We start from the raw sequence: 17,419 nt of genomic DNA, 5'->3' as shown, positions 1-17,419 counted from the left end.
GCTTCCTTGCAGCCACACAAAAGCATACCCAAGTGTCAGTACATAAGTCAAAAACATTACTTTCATACATTCTTTTACTGACCTGAACTGAAAATGTTTCTTGATGTCAAGAGGAGAGACAATTCTCAAATGTATCAATCAACAAATATTCTTTTAGTACCTATGATGTTCAAGGCCCAATTTCCCACTGTTCCTATGATAATTTCAGAAAAGTACTTTACATGGAATGTTTGATTTAAAATGGGCAGAACTCTCCTACTGAGTCAAATCAGCACATATTTACCAGGCATCCTTTTATATGTGTGTATTGTGTACTCCCATCACTCTTTAGGGAGGGCTTTCTGATTTCTACATGTCCCAGCTAAGTTAAAACAAAACAAAACAAAAACAACAACAACATCTCAAGGCTTCACCCAGCCAATCAGGATAATGAAGTCAACCACCTCCTCTCTTTTCCTAATTCACACAATGCCTCACAGAATATATTCAGGTGTCCTGACTCAGGCCTTCATCTCCCCCGGAAAAAAAGAGGCCCCAGAGTATCCCAGAAGGACAAGTGGATATAAGAAATGGAAATGTCCAGGGTGCCTGGGTGGCTCAGTTGGTTAAGTGTCTGACTTTGGCTCAGGTCACGATCTCGGTTCATGAGTTCGAGTCCCACATCGGGCTCTGTGCTGACAGCTCAGAGCCTGGAGCCTGCTTCGGATTCTGTGTTTCCCTCTCTCTCTGCTCCTGCCCTGCTCACACTCTGTCTCTGTCTCTCAAAAAGTGAATAAACATTTAAAAAAACTTAAAAAAAAAAAAAAAAAAGAGAAGAAATGGAAATGCCCATTTGGGCAGTACCTGAGCAGACAATTAAGGACCATATTTCTAAAGAAACAATCCATATGGTTTCACACTACGTATCAAAACTCTTTTCCTTTTTTCCAACTTGAACCTGCATCTTGCCAAACCAGTCTGTTCATTGTCCCAAAACACATGGGTCTCATTCCTGTCTCTAGCCTTTGCATATCCTTCCTTTTGATTGCCATGTCTCCCTCTCTTTTTTCCCATCCAAGTCCAACTTGTCCTTTGAGGAACCAGCTGCAATTTCATCTTCTCTGGAGAAGCCTTCCCTGATCCTCTAGCTTAGTGAATGTGGCCCTCTGGTTTTCTCAAGCATGGATTTTTCTCCTTCTCACTCAAAGTGTAGTACAAAGGCTAGTGTCAACTTTATTTGGGTGCTTGTTAGAAATGCAGAATCTCAGGCATCACTCCAGACCCACTGAATCAGAATTAAAAAAAAAAAAAAAAGTTTATTATAAGCATGAGTGCATGAGCATGGGGAGGGGCAAAGAGAGTAGAGAGAGAGAGAACCCAAAGCAGGCTCTGTGCTGTCAGTGCAGAGCCTGACACAGGGCTTGATCCCACAAACCATGAGATCATGACCTGAGCCGAATGAAGAGTTGGATGCTTAACTGACTGAGCCACCCAGGCACCCCCAGAATCCTCCTTTTAATAAGATCTCCAGATGATCTGTATGCACATTAAATTTTAGAAGCACTGTTCCATGCCATTCATTCATAGTCTTATGTTATCTTAGACATGATTGCCAAGTGATCTAACTGCTTCTTAAGGCAGGACCAGCATTAAGGTCGGGGTAAGCAAGGGACCTAGGGCTCAAAATTTAAGGAGGCACTCACTGTCAGGTACTAATCCTCCACTTGCATGACCTTGAAAGTGAGTGTCTCCTTAAAGTTTGTACCCTAAGTGCCTTGTTTGCTTCACTCTATTCCTAGCCTGCTTTTGTGTAACTTGCTCCCATCCCAGAAACCTGGAAGATCCCACAGCGCTAAGGAGAATACACAGCTTTGTGTCTTTCAAGGAGAACAGAACAGAGCTGAGCATATATTACGCACTCAGCGAGTACTGAAGGAATTGAACACAATTCTCTACAATATGATAAGTATGCTGACAAACCAGCACCTTACCTGGAGATGCTTAAATGGGAGTATAAACAAACACTTGAAAAGTACTTAATAAGCATCTGGGAAAGAAGTATTCATTTGACACCAGGAAGCACCCAGAAAATCATGTTTAAAAAACTCTATGTCAAAACAAAACAAGACAAGACAAAACCAAGACAACATAACTACATGTTCAAAGAAGCCAGACAAGTCTATTGAAGGAAAAACTAAGGAAGATCCAAAGAACTAGGCCAGACACAGGGGTGCCTCTCCATGAGATAGTGGTCAAGCATGCTACTGTCCATATAGTCTATACTGTCTCTCCATCTGGAAAATAAAGAATAAGACTTCTGATTTCATTGTGGGGCTGTGAACGTAAGAACATTCCAGGTCACCATGCGATTTCATTGCCTTTCCTCCTGGGAGAGTGGAAGTACTTTATAAAGTAACAGGAGAGGCTGGGGAACCAAATGCTGGTGAAGCACAGAACAGTAATGCTTTCAGAGCCTCAGAGAAAACAGCTCAGAAAGGCAAACACTAAGGCTGAGATTGGACTTGGACTTACAGGACCATTTAGCACTTCATGGAGTACTGTGAATCCTAAGAGTAAAGATATGATTTGGCTTTAATATTTGCCTCCTGAACCAAGCGATTATTTACATTAGATACAAACTGGTCTTCAAGTGCAAGTGGAAAGACAAGGAAAGCTCTAAACTACAACTATAATTAACCTGTACCATCTGGAAATACAGCTTTATTTGCTCCCTCATTAATGAGTTTATTCATCTGGGTCCAAGAAGTAAGACAGTCTTGATTGTGCCCTGTCCAGAGCTCAGGTTAGCTAACTAGGGAGGCTCTCTAGGCATGGTTACTGATTGATGGGCTGACATCCAACTCCCAAGACCCACATACAGAATGTTTTCTTGCCAACCACTCACCCCTCTCCTAGAAGCTCACAAGGCACCTATAGTTATGCCAATCTACCTAAGTCCAGATTTGAAAGAATAAACCAAAATGTCAGGCAGAGGGCAAGAGAAAATTTCATAAAAATAGAAAATGCTCTGGTGTAAAAGACTCAGGGACCCACCCATGTAACCCCACAAATAGGCCTCCTGTCCCACCCCCTCAAGTATCAGATCCCCTCTGGTCTCTGAGTCTTTACACAGGCTGGTTACTTTGTCCATTAATGCCCTCTGTTCCACCAAACCAATTCTGCCTTGGTACAAAATGCTGGCCAAATCCTCCTGGCTCCAGGAAGGCTCTTTAGACTGACCCCATTCAATGAAGAAACAAATATCCTCTACTGCCTTGCTAAGCATGGGGCATAGTCCAGCAGCATCAGCACCGTGAGAGCTTATTAAGAAACAGAATCTCAAGACTCCATCCCAGACCTCCTGAATCAGAATCTACACTTAATAAGATAGCCAGATAATTCATACGCCCATTAAAGCATTGCTACTGCTGCTATTGCATCCCAGCACTCACATTCCACAATGTGTCCAAAGACATATACTTCTATGTACCTGATTATTTTAATAACAGCTTTTCTGAGATCTAATTCACATACCATAAATTCATCCACAGTCCTTTTCTGTATATTCACAGAGTTGTGCCACCATCACCACTGTGTAAGTTTGAAACATTTTACCACCATAAGAAGAAACCACATACCAGTTAGCAGTCACTCTCCATCCTCCCCCAGCCCAAGAAGACACTCATTTACTTTCTGTCTCTATCTATAGATTGCCTATTCTAGACATTTCATAAAAATGGGATCATACAGTATGTGGTCTTTTGAGATTGGCTTCTTTCACTTAGCATGTTTTCAATGTTCATCAGGTTGTAGCATGTACTGCAGTTAATTCCTTTTTATTGCCAAATAACACTGCACTGTATGGATATACTACATTATATCTATCCACTCAACAGTTAATGGACATTTGGGTTGTTTATACTTTCTGGCTATTAAAAATAATGCTGTTACGAACATTCATTTACAAGCTTTTGTGTAGACATGTTTTCATTTCTCTTGAGGATATATACCTAGGAGTGAAACTGTTAGGTCATATGGTAACTCTATGCTTAACCTTTTGAAGAACTGCCAAACTGTTTTCCACAGCAGCTGCACCATTTTACATTCCCACCAGCACTGCGTGAACGTTCCAATTTCTCCACATCCTCAACAATACTTGTTATTCTCTTTTTCATAAACGCATCCAAGTGGGTGGGAAATGGTTTCGCTATGTGATTTCAATTTTGCATTTCCCTAATGGATAATGACGCTGAGCATCTTTTCATATGTTTATTGGCCATTTATATATCTTAACTTTGGAGAAAAGTTTATTCAGACTTTTGTCCATTTTTTAAAAATAGACTTTTTTGGAGGATTTTTAGGCTTACAGCAAAACTGAACAAAAAATACAGCGTTTGCCATATATCCCCTCCACCCAAACACACATAGCCTCCCCCATTATCAACATCCCCCACCAGAGTAGTACATTTGTCCCAACTGATGAATCTACACTGACACATCATTTCACCCAAAGTTCAGTTTACCTTAACAAACATATAACCTATAAGGACGTGTACACAACATTCAAGTATCGTACAGAGTAGTTTCACTGTCCTAAAAATTCTGTGTTCTGCTTATTTATCATTCCATCCTCCCCTAATCCCTAGCAAATACGTATCTTTTTACTGTCTCTATGGTTTTGCCTTTTCTAGAGTGACATATAGTTAAAATCATATGTAGCCTTTTTACATTGGCTTCTTTCACTTAGTAATATGCATTTAAGACTCCTCTGTTTTTTCATGGTTTGATTGCTCATTTCTTCTTAATGAATAATATTCCATTGTCTGGATGTACCACAGTTTATTTATCCACTCACCTACTGAAGGATATCTTGGTTACTTCCAACATTTGGCAACTACGAATAAAGCTGCTATAAACAACTGTGTGGACATAATAGTGTGTTTAATTTTGTTCTTCTCCTTTAATACTGTATTGGCTATTCTGGGTCTTTTGCCTCTCCATATAAAGTTTAGAATCAGTTTGTCAATATCCACAAGGTAACTTGCTGGGATTCCGACAGGCATTGCACTAAATCTATAAATCAAGCTGGGAAGAACTGACATCTTGACAACATTGAATCTTCCTATACCTAAACGCGGAATATCACTCCATTTAAATAGTTCTTCTTTAATATTTTGATCAGAGCTTCATAGTTTTTCTCATATAGATCCTATAAACATTTTGCTAGATTTATACTAGTATTTATGCTAGGATGTCATTTTCACGGAGCTAAAGTAAATGGTATTGTTTGTTTTTAATTTTAACGTTTATTTATTTCTGAGAGACAGAGAGAGACAGAGCATGAGAGGGGGAGGAGCAGAGAGAGAGGGAGACACCGAATCTGAAGAAGGCTCCAGGCTCTGAGCCATCAGCACAGAGCCCGACATGGGCCTCGAACTCACGAACCCGTGAGATCATGACCTGAGCTGAAGTTGACCTCCCAACCAACTCAGACGCGCCGGTATTGTGTTTTTAATTTCAAATTCCACTTGTTCATTGGTGAGATATATATATATATATATATATATATATATATATATATATATATGAAAGCAATTGGCTTTTTTTATATTAACCTTGCTGGATTTATATCATCCTGAAACCTTGCTATAATAGTTCCAGATTTTTTGTTGACATTTTTGGATTTTCTACATAGACAGTTATGTCATCTGTGAATAAAGGTGGTTTTATTTCTTCCCTCCAAATCTGTATACATTTTACTCCCTTGTCTTACTGTATTAGCTAGGCCTTCCATACAGTATGATGTTGAAAAGCATGGTGAGAGGAGACACCATTTACGTTGCTCTTAACCTTACTGGGAAAGCTTCAAGTTTCTCACCATCAAGTATGATGTTAGCTGCAAATTTTTTTGTAGATATTCTTTATCAATTTGATTAAGTTACTCTCTAGTTTTCTGAGAATTTTTATCTTTTTTTTTGTAGATGCAGATTTTTTTTTAATTTTTTAAAATTTACATCCAAATTAGTTAGCATATACTGCAACAATGATTTCAGGAGTAGATTCCTTAGTGCCCCTTAACCATTTAGACCATCTCCCACTCCCACAACCACTCCAGTAACTCTGTTTGTTCTCCATATTTATGAGTCTCTTCTGTTTTGTCCCCCTCTCTGTTTTTATATTATCTTTGTTTCCCTTACGTTCATCTGTTGATTTTTGTCTTTCTCTGCCTAATTTCACTTAGCATAATACCCTCCAGTTCCATCCACGTAGTTGCAAATGGCAAGATTTCATTCTTTTGGATTGCCGAGTAATACTCCATTGTATATATATACCACATCTTCTTTATCCATTCAGCCATCGATGGACATTTGGGCTCTTTCCACACTTTGGCTCTTGTTGATAGTGCTGCTATAAACATGGGGGTGCATGTGTCCCTTCAAAACAGCACACCTGTATCCCTTGGATAAATGTCTAGTAGTGCAATTGCTGGGTCACAGGGTAGTTCTATTTTTAGTTTTTTGAGGAACCTCCATCCTGTTTTCCAGAGTGGCTGCACCAGTTTGCATTCCCACCAGCAGTGCAAAAGAGATCCTCTTTCTCCACATCCTCGCCAACATCTGTTGCTGCCTGAGCTGTTAATGTTAGTCATTCTGACAGGTGTGAGGTGGTATCTCATTGTGGTTTTGATTTGTATTTCCCTGATGATGAGTGATGTTGAGCATTTTTTCATGTGTCAGTTGGCCATCTGGATGTCTTCCTTGAAGAAGTGTCTATTCATGTCTTTCACCCATTTCTTCACTGGATTGTTTTTTGGGTGTTGAGTTTGATAAGTTCTTTATAGATTTTGGATACTAACCCTTTATCTGATATGTCATTTGCAAATATCTTCTCCCATTCTGTCGGTTGCCTTTTAGTTCTGCTGATTGTTTCCTTTGCTGTGCAGAAGCTTTTTATTTTGATGAGGTCCCAGTAGTTCATTTTTGCTTTTGTTTCCCTTGCCTCTAGAGACGTGTTAAGAAGTTGCTGCAGGCAAGATCCTGCTTTCTCCTTGAGGATTTTGATGGCTTCCTGTCTTACATTGAGGTCTTTCATCCATTTTGAGTTTATTTTTGTGTATGGTGTAAGAAAGTGGTCCAGGTTCATTCTTCTGAATGTCGCTGTCCAGTTTTCCCAGCACCACTTGCTGAAGAGACTGTCTTTATTCCACTGGATATTCTTTCCTGATTTGTCAAAGATTAGCTGGCCATACGTTTGTGGGTCCATTTCTGGGTTCTCTATTCTCTTCCATTGATCTGTCTGTTCTTGTGCCACTGAGAATTATCTTAAATGGGTATGGGATTTTGTCAAGAGCTTTTTCTGTATCTATTCATATATTTATGTAATTTTTCTTCTTTAGCCTATCAATGTGATGGGTTACATTAAATGATTCTCAAACGCTGAATTAACTTGCACACGTGGGATAAATCCCACTCAGTCATGGTGTATGATTCTTTTTATACACTGTCAGATTTGTTAATATTTTATTGATGGTTTTTTTTTTTATTTTTTTTTAACGTTTATTTATTTTTGAGACAGAGAGAGACAGAGCATGAACGGGGGAGGGTCAGAGAGAGGGAGACACAGAATCTGAAACAGGCTCCAGGCTCTGAGCTGTCAACACAGAGCCTGACGCGGGGCTCGAACTCATGGACAGCAAGATCGTGACCTGAGCCGAAGTCGGCCACTCAACCGACTGAGCCACCCAGGCGCCCCTATTGATGGTTTTTAAATTGATGTTTGTAAGAGACATTGGTCTGTACTTTCTTGAATTGTCCCCTCATTCATTTATAATACTAGTAACTTGTGTCCTCTTTTTTTCATAGTTAGCCTGGTTACAGACCTACCAGTTGTATCAATTTTTTCAAAGAACCAGATTTTGATTTTGTTGACCTTCTCTACTGATTTCCTATTTTCAATCCATTGACTTCTACCTTGTTTTTCATTATTTCTTTTCTCCTGCTTACTTTGGTTTTAATTAGCACTTTTTTCTAGGTTCCAAAGATGAATCCATAGGTGATTGATTCTAGATCTTTCTTTCCTCTAAACATGCTTTTACTGCATCCCACAAATTTTGGTAAGTTGAGTTTCCGTTTTCATTTAGTTCAAATATACTTAAATTTTTCCTGAGATTTCTTCTTCGATCCATGTGTTATTTAGAAGTGTGTTGTGTAGGGGCGCCTGGGTGGCTCAGTCGGTTGAGCGGTCGACTTCAGCTCAGGTCATGATCTCGCGGTCCTTGGGTTTGAGCCCCGCGTTGGGCTCTGTGCTGACAGTTCGAAGCCTGGAGCCTGTTTCGGATTCTGTGTCTCCCTCTCTCTGACCCTCCCCCGTTCATGCTCTGTCTCTCTCTGTCTCAAAAATAAATAAACATCAAAAAAAAAAATTTAAAAAAAAGAAGTGTGTTGTGTAATCTTCAAGTATTTGTGGATTTTTTTTTAATGTTTGTTTATTTTTTGAGAGAGAGAAAGCACAAGAGAGGGAGGGGTAGAGAGAGGGAGGGAAATGCAGAATCTGAAGCAGGTTCCAGGCTCCAAGCTGTCAGCACAGAGACTGATGCAGGGCTCGAACTCATAAACTGTGAGATCATGACCTGAGCTGAAGTCAGATGGTTAACTGAGCCAGCCAGGCACCCCAAGTATTTGTGGATTTTCTTTCTCTTCTTGAATTCTAGCTGAATTTCACTGTGCTCTGACAATGTGTTCCTATTCTTTTAAATTTGTTGTGTTTTATAGAAACTTTGTGGTCTACCATGGTGAATGTTTCATGAAAACTTGAGAAGGTCAATCTATTCTGCTGTTGTTAAATGAAGCAGTCTACAGATGTCCATTATATCCAGTTGATTGATAGTGTTAACTGAATTTAGCTATGTACTTACAGACTTTCTGATGGCTGAATCTGTCCATTTCTGACAGAGGAATGCTAAGCCCTATAACTATAATCTGGATTTGTCTACTTCCGGTTGCAGTTCTATCAGCTTTCACTTCACGTTTTGACACGCTGCTGTTACGTATATACACATTGAGGACTGTTACGTCTTCTTGGAGGATGGACTTTTATTACTACATAATGCCCCTCTTGATCCCCAATAACTTTCCTTGCTCTGAGGTCTGCTCTGTCTGAAATTAATATAGCTAGTCTTACCTTCTTTTGATTAGTATTAGTATGCTATATCTCTCTTTATTCATTTAATTTTATATGTATCCTTTTACTTAAAAAGGGGCTTCTTGTAGGCAATATATAGCAGATCTTTTTTTTCATCCACTATGACAATCTTTCAGTTGGTGCATTTTTTTAAGCTTATTTGAGAGAGAGTGCGCACATGTGAGCAGGAGAGGGGCAGAGAGAACCCCAAGCAGGCTCCATGACATCAGCACAGAACCCGACTGAGGGCTCGAACCCATGAACCTTGAGATCATGACCTGAGCTAAAATCAAGAGTCAGACATGTAACCAACTGAGCCACCCAGGCACCCCAGAATTATGTGTGTGTGTGTGTGTATGTGTGTGTGTGTGCACGCACGTGTGCGTGTTCATATACACATATATATTTAAGTTTATTTGAGAGAGAGAGTATGGGAGGAGCAGAGAGAGAGAATTCCAAGCAGAGTCCACACTGTCAGCATAGAGCCCGATGCGAAGCCTGAACTCACGAACCGTGATACCATGACCTGAGCTGAAACCAAGAATTGGATGCTCAACCAACTAAGCTATCTAGGCGCCCCTGAATTATTTATATTTTTATTGTTGGGCCGTAAAAGTTCTTTATATATTTTCTGGATACTTATCTGATGTATGACTTATAAGTCAGATAAGTCTCTTATCTGATATATGACTTCCAAATATTGTCTCCCATTCTGTGGTGTGTCTTTTTACTTTCTTGATAGCATCCTTTGCAACACAAAAGTTTCTCACTTTGGTAAGTCCAACTTATTTACTTTTTCTTTAACTGCTTATGCTTTTGGTATCATATCTAAGAAGATTTCATGATTTGGTCATGATTTATGACTATGTTTTCTTCTAAAATTTTTATAGTTTTATTTATATTTAGGTCACTGGTCCACTTTGAGTTAATTTTTTTATATGGTATGAGATAGGAGTCAACTTCATTCTTTTACATGTGGCTAGCTAACTGTCTCAGCACCATTTGTTGAAAGGACAATTCATTCCCAATGTGCACCTAATTCTTCACACTGGCTCTTAATTCTGTAAGATGGTGCAACACCCTTGTTTTCCACATCATTTTCTCAAGTGTCCCCACAGCTCTATAAACTTTGCTGACAGAACCTCAGAAAAGTCCAAAAGATACCTGAAGAACTGTATATAATACCATAAATAAATAAGTAAAAAAATAAGCAAACAAATAAGGCCTCAAAGCTATCTGTGAGATCTGAGACATTTATTCATTTATTCAATTCTCATTTGAGGTACTCCTGTTCTAAATGTGCAGGTCCAGGGCTAGGCATGGGGATGTACAGATGAACCAGACTTTTTTCTTGCCGTTGAGAAGACAGATTAAAAAATAAAATAATTAGGCTGTTTTAAAAGTATGAATTTACTTAGCCCAGGGAGCACAATTGTTTCCACTCTACAGAAGGCACAGATAAGATATAAAGGAGAGTAATGACTCACTGAATATCACAGTTGCCAAGAGTGATGGGGAAAGGGTCACAGAGCTTTTGGGAGAAATCAGAGACAGAGCTTAGGGCCCCAAATGACCAAATCAATGACTAGTCACAAAGTCCTCCTACGGTCACATTATGATTGTCATGGGCCCCAAGTACTTCTGCCTTTGTGGGCTCCTTCCTCCATCAAAAAAAAAATATTTAAAAATGCTCACTTCAGCAGCACATATACTGAAACTGGAATACAGAGAAGAGTAGCATGGCCCCTGCACAAGAAAAACATATTTTATGACTGCATTACTATAAAGATGTATAATCCAAGCTGGACTGTATTCATTTTTTTCTTATTATTAAAGGAAATTAAGACATTTTTGTGGGTCCCTGGGCATTGTCCCTAATGGATAAGTCAGTTGTGGGTCCTGCTGTAACCCCATAGCTATGGACCGAGTGTTTTCTCCCCAGCTGCCAAGTCTTTGCTCTACTGCTTGTAAGATTTTCTCCTCTATTGAGCCTATCTGATCAATCAGCCTGAGTTTGAAGTTCACACTAAATCTTACACACTGCCTAAATCCACAACAAAAGGTAACCTCACTCCACTTGTATGAGCACTATAAAGTCACTGAAAAATCACTTGACAATAATGTGTATTCTGTGTTCAAAAAAGGTTCGGATACATTCATGAATGATCATACCCCAAAAAAGAAAGACATGTCATTGACCTGCAAACACCAAAGTCATGGGAAGTACATAGCTGGCATCTTGAAAGTAGCCAATAAATGTTTATTCATTCATTCAATCAAAAGACAAGCATAAAACAAAGTCTATTCCTTTATAAAACTTACCTTCTAATAAGAAGACAGATAAATCTACGTGGCAATGAGAAAGAATGAAATATGGCCTTTTGTAGCAACGTGGATGGAACTGAAGAGTGTGATGCTAAGTGAAATAAGCCATACAGAGAAAGACAGATACCATATGGTTTCACTCTTATGTGGATCCTGAGAAACTTAACAGAAACCCATGGGGGAGGGGAGGGAAAAAAAAAAGAGGTTAGGTGGGAGAGAGCCAAAGCATAAGAGACTGTTAAAAACTGAGAACAAACTAAGGGTTGATGGGGGGGGTGGGAGGGAGGGGAGGGTGGGTGATGGGTATTGAGGAGGGCACCTTTTGGGATGAGCACTGGGTGTTGTATGGAAACCAATTTGACAATAAATTTCATATATTAAAAAAAAAAAAGACAGATAATAAACACATATAAGCATATACACACACACATATATATACATAATGTACATATATGTAAATATATATATATATGTATATATATATATGTATATATATACATACATATAAAATACATTCTGGTAGTGTTATGAAGGAAAATAAAGCAGGAAAAGAGAAGAAAGTGAAAAAGGAGACTGTTTTTTTGACTACATTGTAGATATTCGCTTCCCCCAAAAGGTTTCCAACAACAAGAGAACATGCTGGGTGACACAGCCGTTATACTTAGCCCATGTGGTAGGTCTTATTTCCTTGGGTTTTATCTCATTCCCACTTTTCACCCCAAGAAATGGCTTTAGGGCAACAACTACCTTTCTCAGTGAAGAGAAAAACATTTGTAGGTCCTACTAATCCACCACAGGTGGATATGTCACCACAGGTGCTATATGTCAATGAATAGGAAACTTCCTCAGTGACTCAATTTCCCCATATACACAATGAGGGGGTTGGCTTAGGTGATTTTTGAGGTCCTTTAAAGCTAAAATGCTGTAATAATTCTACCAAATCTAACTCCAAAGCTTCAGAGTCAGCTCTAATATTTTGACTTTCCAAACTGCCACAGTTTCCTTTAGTTACAACTAAAAACAAAATGCCTTCAGTGTGGTGAGCTGTAATTTAATAGGATGCTACCAAATTACATCAATGAAACTTTAACAAATGATTACCACAGGCATGCATCAGGAATATCCATCACCAGGAGATGGCTTCTTGTCCTGGTTTCAAGTACCTGCTAACTGTAAAGGGCCCTAACCTCTGGAACCCTATCCACCAGGACAAACTTAGTATTTCAGAGGTCTCAGTTGATCCTTCCAAGTTAGAGATGGATTAACCATGCAGCTAAAGACTTCATTCTTTCGCAAAAATTAGAGACGGATAAGCCCAACCTTTGCCCTTGAGGTATTCAGTCGGGGGGGGGGGGGGGGAACAGGACACAACAGACTATTAAACATAACATAATATGATAAGGACAACCACTGACATTTAAACAAAGTGCTACTTAAGTGCAGAGAAAAGAGATATTAGCTAGCTCCTGAACCTGATATGAATACAACATACCAGGAGGGCTGCCTCTTCTATCTTGTAGGGACAGATGCTCTGGTCTGCTGGGTGATTAGGACAAGTGAAATACCAAGGTTCACACAGGCTCTCCATATTTGTAGCTCTCCATTCTCCTCTCATTCACAATCTTTTTTTTTTTTTTTTCCAATATATGAAGTTTATTGTCAAATTGGTTTCCATACAACACCCAGTGCTCATCCCAAAAGGTGCCCTCCTCAATACCCATCACCCACCCTCCCCTCCCTCCCACCCCGCATCAACCCTCAGTTTGTTCTCAGTTTTTAACAGTCTCTTATGCTTTGGCTTTCTCCCACTCTAACCTTTTTTTTTTTTTTCCTTCCCCTCCCCCATGGTCTTCTGTTAAGTTTCTCAGGATCCACATAAGAGTAAAAACATATGGTATCTGTCTTTCTCTGCCTGACTTATTTCACTTAGCATAACACTCTCCAGTTCCATCCACGTTGCTACGAAAGGCCATATTTCATTCTTTCTCATTGCCACGTAGTACTCCATTGTGTATATAAACCACAATTTCTTTATCCATTCATTAGTTGATGGACATTTAGGCTCTTTCCATAATTTGGCTATTGTTGAGAGTGCTGCTATAAACATTGGGGTACAAGTGCCCCTATGCATCAGTACTCCTGTATCCCTTGGGTAAATTCCTAGCAGTGCTATTGCTGGGTCATAGGGTAGGTCTATTTTTAATTTTCTGAGGAACCTCCACACTGCTTTCCAGAGCGGCTGCACCAATTTGCATTCCCACCAACAGTGCAAGAGGGTTCCCGTTTCTCCACATCCTCTCCAGCATCTATAGTCTCCTGATTTGTTCATTTTGGCCACTCTGACTGGCGTCATTCACAATCTTCTTAAACTCCATAGCCTTGTCAAGAATTCAAGGCCAATAAATCAAAATGCAACTACCTCACTTTTAAAACAGACCTCATAAATCAGCTGGGAATCATGCAGACATTGGATCTACTTAGGCAAACTGTAAGGCCTGATATAGACAGCACACTTTGAGCAAGAAAGTGGAAGTAGGTGTTGGTTGTAACAACTGTTATGGCTGCTATCTGCTCATCACCCCCACCCCTCCTACCATCACCAGAAAGTATATCTTGCAGGCCAGCTGAGTTGGGAAGCTTTTTCAGTGAAACTTTTCAAATATATATAAGAGTAGAAGGAATAGTTTAATGACCTCTTTCTCATTCAACAATTACCAAACTTGGGGGCACCTATCATTCTTCGGTTCTTAAATTCCTTTCCCATCAAATTCATACTTCTCAGACTAGCCTCCTCCCTCTCTCACTCTTTCCTACGTGCATTCCAGCCTCCTACATACTCTAAACCTTTCTACCCATTCTTTTAAAACCCAATCCATATGCCACCTCTTCCAGAAACCCTTCCAGAGCAGAACTATCCTTCCTACAAACTCCTTAAAGCCTTTACTTGCTAGCCACATCTACCCACCTATGGAATCTCCCTTGAATTCTTCATTGCCACACCTCCTAAAGTTCAGACTTTATCCCTTGCTCTTTCCTAGGATATTGTAGTGACCTCCAAGATCATCTCCCTGACTCTAATCTTGCCAGAACAGATTCATAACATAAGAGCAGCCACAGTGATCTTTATTAGACACACAACTGAGTATATCAGCCCCCTACTTAAACAGACCTTAATGACTTTCTATTGTCTTTGGATTAAAGCCCAAACTCCTTTGTATGACATATAAGGTACTTCATAATCTGGTCCAGCCAGCTATTTATCTCACCAGTCTCCCCCAAATGGTTTACACTCCAGCCACAATCCAGGAATGAACCACCTACCATTCTAACATGCTCTTCCCTTTTATACCTTGGTGCTTTGGCCACTGCCATTTTCTCTCCTTAGAATTCTTTCCTCATCTTCACTGTCCATCTCTATTCACTCTCAAAGATGCAGTTCAAGTATTACCTCCTTCAAAAGATATTCTCCAACTTTATACATTCACACTGCATTCGACAACTGTTAGGTGAACATATGTTGAACTCTAGACTGGAAATACAATAATAAATAACAGCTCTCACTCTCAAGATACTTCAGAGTCTAATAGATTTCCTCAGGTGAAGTGTTCCTCTTCTGCAGAAATTTGCAATTTGTACATTATCTCCAAGGTCACATTTATTACTTTTTATACTTGTTTCTGAGTCTGTTTCCATAACTAAACTCTAATCATCTTCAGGTCAAGGATCTTTTTTTTTAAAAGCTTTGTTCAGGAACAGCATCCATTTTAGGTGGACAATTGAATGACTGTTCGTATATTTACAGGGTTGTGCAACCATCTTTTTTAATCTATTTTTTAATTTTAACTTTAGTTTTATTTTGAGAGAGAGACAGAGAGCAAATGGGGGGAGGGGCTAAGAGAGAGGGAGAGAGAGAATCCCAATATGCTGCACTGTGTCAGCACAGAGCCTGATGTGGGGCTTGAACCTACGAACTGTGAGATCAAAACCTGATCTGAAACCAAGAGTCAGACACTTAACCAACTGAGCCACCCAGGCACCCCCGTGCAACCATCTTATTTTAAATCATTTCTATCACTTTAAAAACAAACCTCATGTTCATCTCATCTGCAACACCCCCAGACCTAATCAACCACTAATCTACTTTATTTCTCTATAGATTTGCCTCTTTTGGACCTTTCATATAAATGAAGTCATACAAAATGCAGTTCTGACTGGCTTCTTTCAGACACCATAATGTTTTAAGGATCATCCATGTTCTAGCATGTATCAGTAGCTCACTTCTTTTTCGTGACAAGTAATATTCCACCATATGGATATACATTTTATTTATCCATTCAGCAATTGAGGGACATTTCGGTTGTTTCTACTTTTGGGCTATTATGAAAATATTGCTAAGAACATTTGTGTACAAGCTTTTGTGTGGACACATGTTTTTTATTTCTAAAGTATATATCTTAGGAGAGGAATTGCTGGGTCATATGGTACTTCTATGCTTAACCTTTTGAGGAACCATGAAACTGTTTTCCACAGCTGTTGCACCCCTTTACACTTCTACCAGCAGTGCATGAAGGTGCCAGTACCTCCACCTCCTTGACAACACTTGTTATTATGTCTTTTTTTATTATAGTATCATGGTGAGTATGAAGTGGTATCTCATTGTGTTTTTAAAAAAAATTTTTTTTAATGTTTATTTATTATTGAGAGACAGAGAGAGACAGAGCATGAGCATGGGAGGGGCAGACAGACAGGGAGACACAGAATCTGAAGCAGGCTCCAGGCTCCAAGCTGTCAGCACAGAGTCCGATGCAGGGCTCAAACTCACAAACCGCGAGATCATGGCCTGAGCTGAAGTCAGACGCTCAACTGACTGAGCCATCCAGGCGCCCCTCATTGTGGTTTTGATTTGCATTTCTCTGATGACTAATGATATTTAACTTCTTTTCAGGCACTTATTGGCCATTTGTATACTTTCTTTGGAGAAAAGTCAATTCAGATCATTTGTCCATTTTTTATTGGGTTATTTATCTCTCTCTTGTTGAGCTGTGAGAGGTCTTTATATATCCTGAATGTAAGTTCTTCATCAGATATACTATTTGCAAATATTTTCTCCTATTTAGCAATCTTACTGGATGTGAACTGGGTGTGAGCATCACTTGAATCTTACTTTCTTTTGTTTCAAAGAACTAGCCTGTAATCTGGTACAATGTATGTGTTCAATAAATGTTAGATGGATGTTACATAATGTTAACAGCTATGATGACAAAGATAATGCCTTACTCGTTCAGCATCCCCCTCTTACTTCACACCTAGCACTAGACACAAACAAAGCACATGCTTCGGAAATAAACAGAGACTGAGTAACAGTCTCGAACAAACAGTGGGGATGATGTCAAATAAAATAGCCAAACAGAATTTTTCACATTTCTTCTCCCCCACCTAAGACTTCTCCTTTGGTCCTTCCTATTTCAATACATATACCATCAACCATGGCATTGCCAATTACTTAAAGCAAAACAAATCCCAAAACCTGGAAGTCAAGCTTATTTTCCTTCCCTTCTATCTGATATCCAATCCACCAGCAAGTCCTGTAGGCTCTACTTCAAAACATATTCTAAATTCATCCACTTCCCATCATCTATGCTACCGCACCCCCAACACTATCAGGTCTCACCTGAACTACTGCAAATCTCCTAACAGCTCTTCTTGAATGCCCCTTACAATGCATTCTCCTTAAAGCAGCCAGAAAGATTGTTTTAAAAATGCAAACCAGGGGCGCCTGGGTGGCTCAGTCGGTTGAGCAACCGACTTCGGCTCAGGTCATGATCTCACGGTTTGTGTGAGTTCGAGCCCCGCGTCGGGCTCTGTGCTGCCAGCTCAGAGTCTGGAGCCTGCTTCTGATTCTGTGTCTCCCTCTCTCTCTGACCCTCCCCCACTC

The 17,419-nt window shown here is 39.7% G+C and overlaps 1 protein-coding gene and 1 non-coding gene across 5 annotated transcripts in view; one reads left to right on the top strand and one right to left on the bottom strand.

Annotated features, from left to right (window-relative positions):
• The window catches only part of RNF121 (ring finger protein 121), an 82,652-nt gene that overhangs the window by 52,523 nt on the left and 12,710 nt on the right, over window positions 1-17,419 (bottom strand). The window lies entirely within an intron of this gene.
• On the top strand, window positions 10,847-10,951 carry LOC132662613 (U6 spliceosomal RNA). The gene has a single exon (XR_009602633.1). It is a non-coding gene; the product is annotated as a U6 spliceosomal RNA (small nuclear RNA).

Source organism: Panthera onca, chromosome D1 (assembly GCF_046562875.1).
Source record: "Panthera onca isolate mPanOnc1 chromosome D1, mPanOnc1 haplotype 2, whole genome shotgun sequence".
Lineage (NCBI taxonomy): Eukaryota > Metazoa > Chordata > Mammalia > Carnivora > Felidae > Panthera > Panthera onca.
Note: the sequence above shows the minus strand (reverse complement) of the source record. Positions and strands in the feature narration are given on the sequence as shown.